Source organism: Vicia villosa, unplaced genomic scaffold, assembly GCF_029867415.1.
Source record: "Vicia villosa cultivar HV-30 ecotype Madison, WI unplaced genomic scaffold, Vvil1.0 ctg.001603F_1_1, whole genome shotgun sequence".
NCBI lineage: Eukaryota > Viridiplantae > Streptophyta > Magnoliopsida > Fabales > Fabaceae > Vicia > Vicia villosa.
This window is the reverse complement of record NW_026705672.1, coordinates 125,748-136,284: the sequence shown is the minus strand read 5'-3', so window position 1 is coordinate 136,284 and position 10,537 is coordinate 125,748. Positions and strand designations below refer to the sequence as shown.

The 10,537-nt window shown below is 39.8% G+C and overlaps 1 long non-coding RNA gene across 1 annotated transcript; it reads left to right on the top strand.

The window, feature by feature from the left end:
- The first annotated feature begins 7,445 nt into the window (after window positions 1-7,445).
- LOC131635970 (uncharacterized) lies at window positions 7,446-9,070 on the top strand. Its single transcript, XR_009293918.1, has 3 exons — window positions 7,446-7,501; window positions 7,680-8,566; window positions 8,710-9,070. It is a non-coding gene; the product is annotated as an uncharacterized LOC131635970 (long non-coding RNA).
- The last annotated feature ends 1,467 nt before the right edge of the window (window positions 9,071-10,537 follow it).

Below are 10,537 nucleotides of genomic sequence, written 5' to 3'. Positions count from 1 at the left end.
TGTCGGGGAATCAGATACCACTCAATCATGATTCAACTGGGGAGAAGACACTCCACTAGGGAATGAGGCTTCTGAAGCACGGAGATTGCATTGAAATGTGCTTTGCTGAGGAGATGAGGATCTCATCTGGATGCACTCAGCTGGGGAATGAGAATCTCTCACTTGGCTAGATCCACCAATGCACTGACATGGCATACTCAAAAGGATGTACCTGCAAGATAAATAAATGAAAATGCCCCAAGATATAGCATAACATCTTCACGGTGTTTCCTCACATGGTAAAGAACGGTAATGCTCACCCACAATGGGCGAATGCAAGAGCAAACAGATTATCAGACATCTGGGCTTTGAAACTTTTCGTACAGGCAATGGATTCAAAGAGTTGATAGGCAAGAAGGGATTATAATACCAAACAAGTATTGGCCGGAGTATCAAACAGGCATTGACTTTCTAAGAGAGTGCCTCCAGGAAGTGGACTTAAGAGGTCAAGCAAGTGTTGACTTCAAAGGGACCAAACAGGCATTGGCATTCATAATGTTCTGCATATTTGTATGATCGTAAGGATGCCAACAAGTATTGGACTTTCAGCTTCTGACTGCTGAGGATGACAACCCTGACAGTTCTTAAGTTCATAAGTTGTTTAGCTCACACCCGAACTTTGAACTGAACACCTCCTGATGAGGATAAAATGCCAATGCATTGTGCCTTGTCCCAGCCTGCGAGGACTTTGAAGAAATTCGTCTTGTAAGAACCTTTTGATATTCGTTCATATCAAACTGACTTGCCCCAGTATCATGACTTTTGGCGCCATGCCTTGATTGACCAGTGTTGGAAGTAACTTCACCTACGCTTGGGTGAATGCCCCTGATTGATCAATACCTCGAGAGATTCTTCGAATCTTGACCTGATTGCCTCAGATTTTCTGAAAACTTGCTCGACAAAGTATTCAAACGCTTTTGTGCTCCTGAGGGTGATCAAACATGAGATATTGATGCCTCTGCGCAACGGAGTACTGAAGACAATTTGTCCTTCGGGAGGAATAAACTTTTCATCTGAAGTTCATTGTGGAAACTTTCCTGATGTTAAGCACTTGTTCACATGCAAAGAATGTTTATTATGAGAAATATAATTCTAATGCAAAGTTCATGTTTGTCTCGAAGTTTAAAGAAACTTTTTGAAAGGATGTCGTAACATCGAGTTTTTTTATGAAAGAAAGATGGTGTGATACCAACTCAAGCATTTAGCGAATCTCCTAGGAGTCAGCTTACCGTATTCTCATGTATAGTTTGCTTTCGAATTAATCCATGCTTCAGTTAGGACTTTTCAGGGTTGTAACGTGGTCAGGTTCACGGTTTGAGAAAAAAAGGATTTTTAGGCTCAAAATTATTTGGTGCCCACCCCCTTCATGATGTTCTCCAGTCCTAAGTTCAGTTAATTTGACATGAGCATTCATCTTTCAAGAGGAACTTAAGATGATTGAGGAGCCAATGAGGTATCTTCTGGATATGGCAGTCACTTTACCTTTCGTTTTTGGTGTTTGATCACACGACCTTGTTCTTTTGATGAGGATTCTTATTTTGTAATCCTTGTTTTTCGCTTTATTTTTTTGTTGTTTCCCTAATTTTTGCCTGGACAAATTCTTTTGAATTTTGATTTGGATGTCCAGCGGGATGCCCTAACTTTTGCCTAAGTCACATGTTTTTCAAGTTGTTAATTTAACGGGCTTTCTTTCTTTTTTCTTTTATTTTTGATTCATTCTTTTCTTTTGAACAAGTCGTGTGATCCTGAATCTCAGATTTGTTGGAAGTGATTGTGACTGCCTGAGTCATTGATTGATGAAGAATTACCATTGTGGTATTGTCATCTTTTGTCCTCCTGATGTGAGGGATAAACCACAACGGATTTGATGTTGGTTTCAACCTCCTGATATGAGGGATAACTGTTGTGGATTTGACTTTCCTCAATCTGTTGAAAGATAGCCAGTGTTGTATCTTTATATGTGTGCTCCTGATGAATTTTGAATGCTCGATCATGTTAACTGAATACTACCCTGCCCCAGGGTTAAAATAAGGGTTTTTTTTTTAAGAAAAGAAACTCCTACTTCGAAGGCTCAGAGGGGTTAACGAGGGTTTCACTCCCTTATATCTCCAGTGTTTGGGAATTTGAAACAATGCCTGTACATCATCAACAGGGTTCTACTCAAAAGCATACCATTTGAGGTTCTTGGTATTATGCTCATCATTTTCCCTACGGAGTTATCATGCTTTATTAACAAGAGTTGGGTATCACAAAAAGCGTAGAAAAACATATAAGAGCAAAAGCGAATGGATTTTTTCAAAACAAACATATCCAATGCATTATTATTATAGTTCAAAAACAAACAAGTTTTGCATGCAAACAGTATTGAACAAAACAAGAAAGATTACATATGAACATGTGTGATGAATTAGGAATTGCCAATGTTGAGGAGATTCTCTCCGTATGGACTTGTTGCTTCATAAGGTCCATTGAGTCAAAGGAGAACTTCAGTTATGTCCCTCAAGTGCGAGGGTGATAGTCTCGGTGTCAATCAGGTCTTGAACCTTGTCTTTGAATGTCTGACAACCTTCAATCGGATAACCAGGTGCCCCATAGTGGAAAACACACCAAGCGTTGCATATGTTCAGGTAGAACACTTTAGATCACTTCCTGGAAGAAGATTTCAGCAAATTCATACAGAAGTTGCAAGTGTCTAGCTTTTAGGGATTTGAGTCGTGTCAGTGGTGCACAAACTCAAGATACAAGGCGTCTTGCTTATCCCTCGGTCGGGAGCCCCAAATAATGATGATGGGAGTTTATGAATGCTTTAGGGATTTGAGATGCCAATGATGCAAACTCAAGAACACGGAGTCTTGCTTATCCCTCGGTCGGGAGCCCTAAATATAGCTGCTGAAACAGAAAACACCATCATGAATGGAGGAAACTTGTATTGCTATCAGCGAACAACAATAATCTCTGACGTTTGGCCATGAAAGTCATTACTTGGAACACACCATAGTTGTTGTTAAGGAAACCTCTGGCAGTACAAGTTGCAAGTGATTCTCATGAGTTATTCCTCGAGGAAGACCAGTCATTCTACTTGCAGCAGATGAAATGGGACTGACTGGTAGGAACCATTATGAGTAAACTCAAACATCTATGTATCGAGCAAGTCCCGGACTTTTCGTACTTCAACACCCTGTAAGGCTTGACATTATGATCAAGTGCCCCAGCATGGAACACACCTAGTATAGTCATCGGAATCAGGAGAGCTATTTGTGGTGAAAAACACCCAAAGCACGAATCTTAACCAACTGAAATTCCAACAAATAGTGATGCAATTGGACACAAGGCATTAGGATCACATCTGCTTGTTTCTCATGTTCTTTTTGTCTCTGTTGACAAGTGAAGGCTATAGACAAGGAAAATCCAAGAGAGGAGGTGACTCGGGATGTGAAGCAGATCCTCGAGAATGAGAGGTGTGCACTTGCAGATCACTCTTGATTACTGTATGGCAGAAAATTCTAACGAAGTCACATGGAATTTGTAAGCGCTTTAGGTATTCAAACAATGCAAATGGTGCAATGCTCAAGATAGACTAGGTCTTGCTTATCCCTCGTGCGGGAGCCCCAAGCAATTTCAAAGACTTGTAGATCTAACATCATGACTAGGTGCCCCAGAATAGAACTCACACCTAGTGTCATCGTCATCAAGCAGAGAGTTTGTAGACATCCCTACAGTATGGAGCTTAACCATTTGCAAATAAAGCAATCATGGAAGCAAATGATCATAAGACATGAGAATCAGATAGATTTGTCTTTCGGTCCTCTTTTGTCGTTGCTAAGAGCATACTTCTTGAATTCATGATAGAGAAGGAGATTAGCCGATAACTAGGAGCTTCTGAAATCACAAGGTTGTGGAAGAAATCCACGAAGTGCTCCTTGATTTTTTTCTTGCTAAGAATCCTTGAGCATCAGTTATAACTTGCATTTCTTCATAAACAACCCCAACTGAGCTTTCATCTTGGTCACCCCACAAAGTTGTTTCATGACCCATCTTTGAGCACACAATAAGAACAAATCAAGTCTCTGAGTCTGGTGAGAGTACAAAGTCTGAATAAGAGATCCTCAGTCCTGAATACCTGTTAAGCATGGAATGTATGAGATGCATGATATGAATGCGATGCCATGTTCATTCGATTTCCAAGGAATCCTCATGTTTTGATTTTTTTAACAAGCAAGAGATGGAAAATCTCGATACGAGGCTTAAAGATATGATTCCGTGGAAATGGAAGGAACATGTATGCTAGTTATTTTTTTTGTACATAATTTTTTTTAAAGTAAACATGCAATGATGCAACATGATGGAAACCACAATACTGGATATAGTTGCACTGTCGCAAAATCATACTGCCCAGGTTCAAAGATTCGGCACAGTTTCAGAACAATAAGAACCAATTAACCGCCGATAGAACCACTCATGTTATACCACGTCTGAATAGAACCAAAAGTAACAAGATCAAAGCTCCGCCGTCGTTTCACAATACCAAGATATCGAGCATAATGAGAACAAACCAAATAAAGGTCCGACCTCGAATCTGAAGAAGTAAATGGTATGTAGGTGCCAAGGTTTCCCGTCCCATCCCAAAACCTCACAGGTAGGAATCCTAAACACACACAGAATGTCCCTAATGGTCGCCAGGAATTTCGAACAAACAATGAGAGCGCCTGCCTACGGCAATAAGCATGCCGGACAAGGATCGCCTCACCGAGTTCTCTCCTGGTTGTGGTATGTTATGCCAACTCTACGTGCCAAGCGCCACGAGAGCCAACATAACTATCCACGCTAATCTAAGTGTATACTTGGTCTGGGTAATGGACCTTTTACCTCATAGTAACATCCCGCCCGCCAAGAAAAACAACCAACCAGCACAGCAGTATATCCAGAATATGGAAAGCGGTAAACACATATATGCAAATGCATGCAAACAATATATACAAATGATGCTAGCAGTAAACACACAAATACCCACAGAATAGAAAGCAAACAAGAACTAGGAACGACACTCCAAGGTCCCCAGTGAAGTCGCCAGCTGAAGCAACTGGAAAACTCATCGAAACAAATACAATAAAGTCGCCATCGAACATCTATTTATCCTACAATAAGGAATGGAAAATATCGAAGAAAACCAAATAACAAGCAATGGTCTTAAAGAAAGGGTAAGAGTGTCTGTTACGTGAGGGGAAGGTATTAGCACCCCTCACGTCTGTGGTACTCCACAGGATCCATTCTTGCTAGTTTCTAATCTAAGGGTGTGTGTGTGTATCATGCTATGGGTAAAGGGAAACATGCAATGGAAGATATACCAATAAGAGGAAACATGCAAATAATAGGAAAATAAGATAAGAAGAAAAGGCCGAACAAAATAAAGGAAAAGAGAAAAGATCGCTCGCTAGGGTGTTCGTACCCTGTGCCTACGTACCTCCAATGTGCAATGGAGAAATCAGAGCGCCGTAGTTCGGCCCAAAAGTTATGTTTCTATCTCGATTCGCGTCTCCTAGAGAAACGGAACCGAGCACCCTAAGGGAGCATGCAAACAAGGAGCGTCGCAAAGATCCTAGCAAACATGGCGTGTGAACAGGCATCATAGATAATAACAGGCGAACAGGCATCGCAAAGATATCGTACGAACAGGCATCACAAATAGAAAGACAATCATGTAACAGGCATACACGAATGTGAGTGTGTGAACAAGCATCACAAAGATAATGCGAAGAGGCATCGCAAATAACATGTAACAGGCATACATGTGCAAGTGTGTGAACAAGCATCACAAAGGTATCATACGAACAGGCATCGCAGATAAGAAGATAGTGAACAAGCATCACAAAGATATCATGCTAACAGGCATAGCTGATAAGAAGATAGTGAACAAGCATCACAAATATATCATACAATTGAGCTCTGCTCGAGAAACAAACAAACTACCGAAGTAGTAAACAATGCAAATGCAACACACAAACGAGCTCAGCTCGTAAAGCAAACAAACTACCGAAGTAGTGACCTGGGAACTAGGGAGACATTCTAGCTAACGGGGAAAGTCCTCTGAAGCCACCGTCCACGGGGAAAGTCCTCCGAGACAGATGAACAAGACAATAACTGGAAATAAACGTTCTAGCTAACGGGGAAAGTCCTCCGAAGCTCCCGTCCACGGGGAAAGTCCTCCGAGACGGGTGAACAAGACAATAACTGGAAATAAACTGAAAACAGTAAACAAACAAAAACAGAGCCTCTTTCGAGGGCTTGGCCAGATGAATGTCTACCCTACTTCTCATGTTAAGAATGATGTTGCATGCCTACCCTACTTCTCATGGCAAGGTATGGTGCGCGAAAGAGTAAAAAGGACAAAGGGGATACCGAGCGGATAGCAAATCCGCAGTGAGCTAGCAACACAAGCAGAACTAAGAAACTTCACGTAATCTAACATCCAGCAAAGCCAGAAGTCCAGTATAAGCGTCAAAGTGATGCAGTATGAAAATAAATCACAACCGCGATGTGGTGCGTATCAAACACAACCACACAAGCAACCTGCAAGAAATACAATCCAGACAATACAGGAATACATCTTAATGGGTGAGAGATCAGGAATAAGTTCGTGTCCCACAAATAAAGTGGAACACAACGCAATTGAATCCCAATCGAACTCTCTCAAAGTACCTTGCACAAGCTAGCACACTTATTAGAAATAACAAGAAAATGCAAACAAAGTCGCTTTATCGGATTATGAAACAAAATAGAGGTAAAATTCTAATTAAATTCTAAGAATAAAATCTAACAAGAATATTATTTTTCATGACATTTTTATCTAAAACAATAGAACAAAGCTATGTACAAAATATTAAATCTAACACGGAAAAGGTATCACATGTTTTTGATTCTCTAAAACAAATATAGAAAACAAAAATCTAATTCTAACTAGAAGAGAATACGTGTTTTTATTATCTTTTTATCATGCAAAAATTTAACAAAGTGAAGTTGTTTTCATGTCAATTTTATCATGCTAACCTCTAACAAAAACAATTGATTTTGTGTCACTTATCTATCCTAAAAGAAATAGAGAAAAACTATGTAAAGAAAACTAAGTTCTAGCATGAATTTATATGGGCCAGGGGGTTTAAGAATGAAATTGATGGTGCAAAGAGGGGTAAAGGGCGCAGGGCCCAGCCACAGATGGTCCAAGGCTGTTAGTTTTTGTTACAGTTTCAGCATACCAAAAAAAACGCATGGGCTCAAATGAGAGTGAGGAAAGCAATTCATGTATGGCCCAACGTTGTTTCAGATTATTATTTTTTACACTTAATCAAGTCCAAAATCTATTGATGTCAATTAGTTTTCCATTAATCAAATTCTAAATCAAATTAAATAGACTTATGGTGATTAATACTCAGTCTAAATTCTACGCTAATGCAAAATGAATGGAAAGGTACCAATCGTTAGTTGGTCCAGTGGTGATTGGCGCTGGACTTGGTAGGGAGAACTACGGTTCGATCCCCCGCAACTGCGATCGGGAGGGGGATGGAACCACTTGATGCCAGAACTCGCCCCCGAACCGGACTAAACCGGTGGTTTAAAGCCAAAAAAAAAAAAAAATGAATGGAAAGGGAAATAGGTTTAGGAATTGTGAGACCTTTGGAGTTCTTTCTCAGATGAGCATGAATGGCGGCGGCGATATCTTCAAATCCCCGGTGAAACAATGCTCCGATTGCCTCTCCAATTCCTTCTTCTCGCTCCTCGATCTCTCTCAATTTAAGATGAAGTCGCAGCGGCCACATCTTCTTATCCAACGGCGTTTTGCGATTCCGAGCGTGGTTCCTTGTATGACTCTCGCGTTGTCGTCGTTTTCGGTGAAATTGTTGGAGTTTGACGAGGTTGCGAAGATGATGATTTATGCATTGAAGATGAAGATGATGCGTACTAGCTGAGAGGTGTTACGAAGATGATGAAGATCTCAGGTTGACGTGAACGAGATCGATATTGATTCTCTTGAAATCGAGAGGATTGGAGGTTGGCGAATCTGATGATGAAGCTTCAAGAACTCGGTCAGAGGTTCTTTCTTCTTCTTTGAAATTTTCTCTCGATTCTTCTGAAATTTGAGCGTCGAGATGATGTTGTGGATTGTTGCAGGTTGATGGGGAACTTTGCGAGGTATTGCGAAGATGATGATTGTAGTGATTGAAGAAGGTGGATAGTTTGCATAGTGGTGGTTATCGATGGATGAATGAAGAAGGTTGAAGATTCAAGATCGAGAAAGAGTTTTTCTGTGAGTTTGTTACATATTCTGGTACGTTGCTATGCTGAGTTTTTAGTTTTTCTGTGTGATTTTAGTGATGATTTGAAGAAGGTGAATTCAGAGAGAGAGGTAAAGTTTGTGGAGAGCTTTGGACCGATTATGGTGATTTTGTTGAGATTGAAGATGATTGATGAAACTGTGATGAAGTTTTTTTTTGGGGAAGAAGATTGAGAGAGGTTCAGAGAGAGTTTGTTACAGGTTGTTACCATCTCCTTTTCTGTTTTCGGTTATCTCTCTTTTTCATATCTCCCGATCCCAATTTGTTATCAATCTCTTAGAGAACTTCTCTTTGCCGTTAGCTGTCAATCTGAACCGGTTTTCTTGGTTTTTTTTGTATGCAGTGAGTTCATGATTGAATTATTCTTTGTTGTAGCCGCGGTTTGATGTATGGAAAACAGGGCACTTTTGGCATGATATTAACATGGAAATTCTTGGAGACTTCCAGGAGCTTTTTTTTTCTTTTTGTGTGCAGGGCATACTTGTAATCTTTGTAAAGTTGACTTTTGTAAATGTGTTTTGAACATGCATTTAGACTGAATTCTTTTGTAGTGGATATGTATTGGACATTTGAAGGTTTTGTAATGAATTTTGTGATGGATGTAAACGGAATGGAGATTTGGTTTTTCCTATGAATGTATGAATTATGTTGGACTCACGATATCGACCTGTTCTTCAACTTTTTGTATCTCACTAATTCCAAGTCCAAATAATCCAAACACATTAACTTCTCAACCTTAGTCTGAATTAACTCTTATATTCTGAACCAGGCATATGCTTAAGAGTTTTTATGTGGTTGAGTGACGATGAGTGGTACTTGAGTAAACGTGAGAATTGATGATCGTGCAACAGATCTTCAAATATAAGATTCAAACTCGAAACCTTCTTCTTTACATTTAAAATCCAAATCATTACTTCATTTCTTTTTTTTTTCACTTTACAACTCGAAGACCACAACATTCGCGAAGTGAAAGACTAAAGATGAGCTTATCGTGATTTTAGGTCCAAGATGAAAGTTATGACTAAATCCTCAAATGAAACAATAGGAACTCTTTAATATTTTCCTTGATTTTTAAGCGGCGAAATAAATGTCTACCATAACTTATAGCACAGTGAAGAGGGCAAATTTTGGGGTGCAACAAAGATCACTGCCGAGGGACTAACTGTTAGAACAAGATTTGTTCTGATCAATATTCTTAGTTTTGATGATAACAAGGATATGAATTTTGTGTGAGATAATGTGGTACTCTAATACATTGCAATTTCCTTTTCAGGAAATATATAAAGAGTATGCACAAATCAGCGCTCAGAAGCTTTGTCTCAGAAGGTTCAGCATGCAACATCAGAACATGGTCTGGCAAGACATCAGAAGATGGTCAAAGCAGAATCAGAACATGGGTCTATGGAAGCATCAGAAGAACTTGAGATCAGAAGCAGAAGCACTGAAGTTCTCATGGTATCACGCTCAGAAGCACTTCAAGGTCAGAAGACAAGAAGATGCTATGCACCAAGCTGTTTGACTCTGATGATATTCAAACGTTGTATACACAAACATCAGATCAGAAGAAAGTACAGGTGGCAGGCTACGCTGACTGACAAAAGGAATGTTGGAAGCTATTAAAGGCAACGTCAGTAGACACAGCGTGAACAAGGCTCGAGGTAGTTGACAAAAGCGTGAAACATTAAATGCAATGCTGTACGGAACACGCAAAGCATTAAATGCTCCCAACGGTCATCTTCTCAAGTGCCTATAAATATGAAGTTCTGATGAGAAGCAAGGTTACCAATCCTGAAAAACTTGCTGAAACGCTGTTCAACTCAAAGCTCAGAAACTTCATCTTCATAAAAGCTCACTACATTGCTGTTGTAATATATTAGTGAGATTAAGCTTAAACGTTAAGAGAAATATCACTGTTGTGATTATAGCTTTTCAGAAGCATTTGTAATACTCTTAGAATTGATTATATTAATTTGTAAGTAACTAGAGTGATCAAGTGTTGATCAGGATACTCTAGGAAGTCTTAGCTTGTGTCTAAGCAGTTGTAATTAGAGTGATCACGTGGTGGTCAGGATACTCTAAGAAAGTCTTAGCTTGTGTCTAAGCATTTGTTCCTAGAGTGATCAGGTTGTGATCAGGATACTCTAGAAGACTTAGTCGTGGGCTAAGTGGAA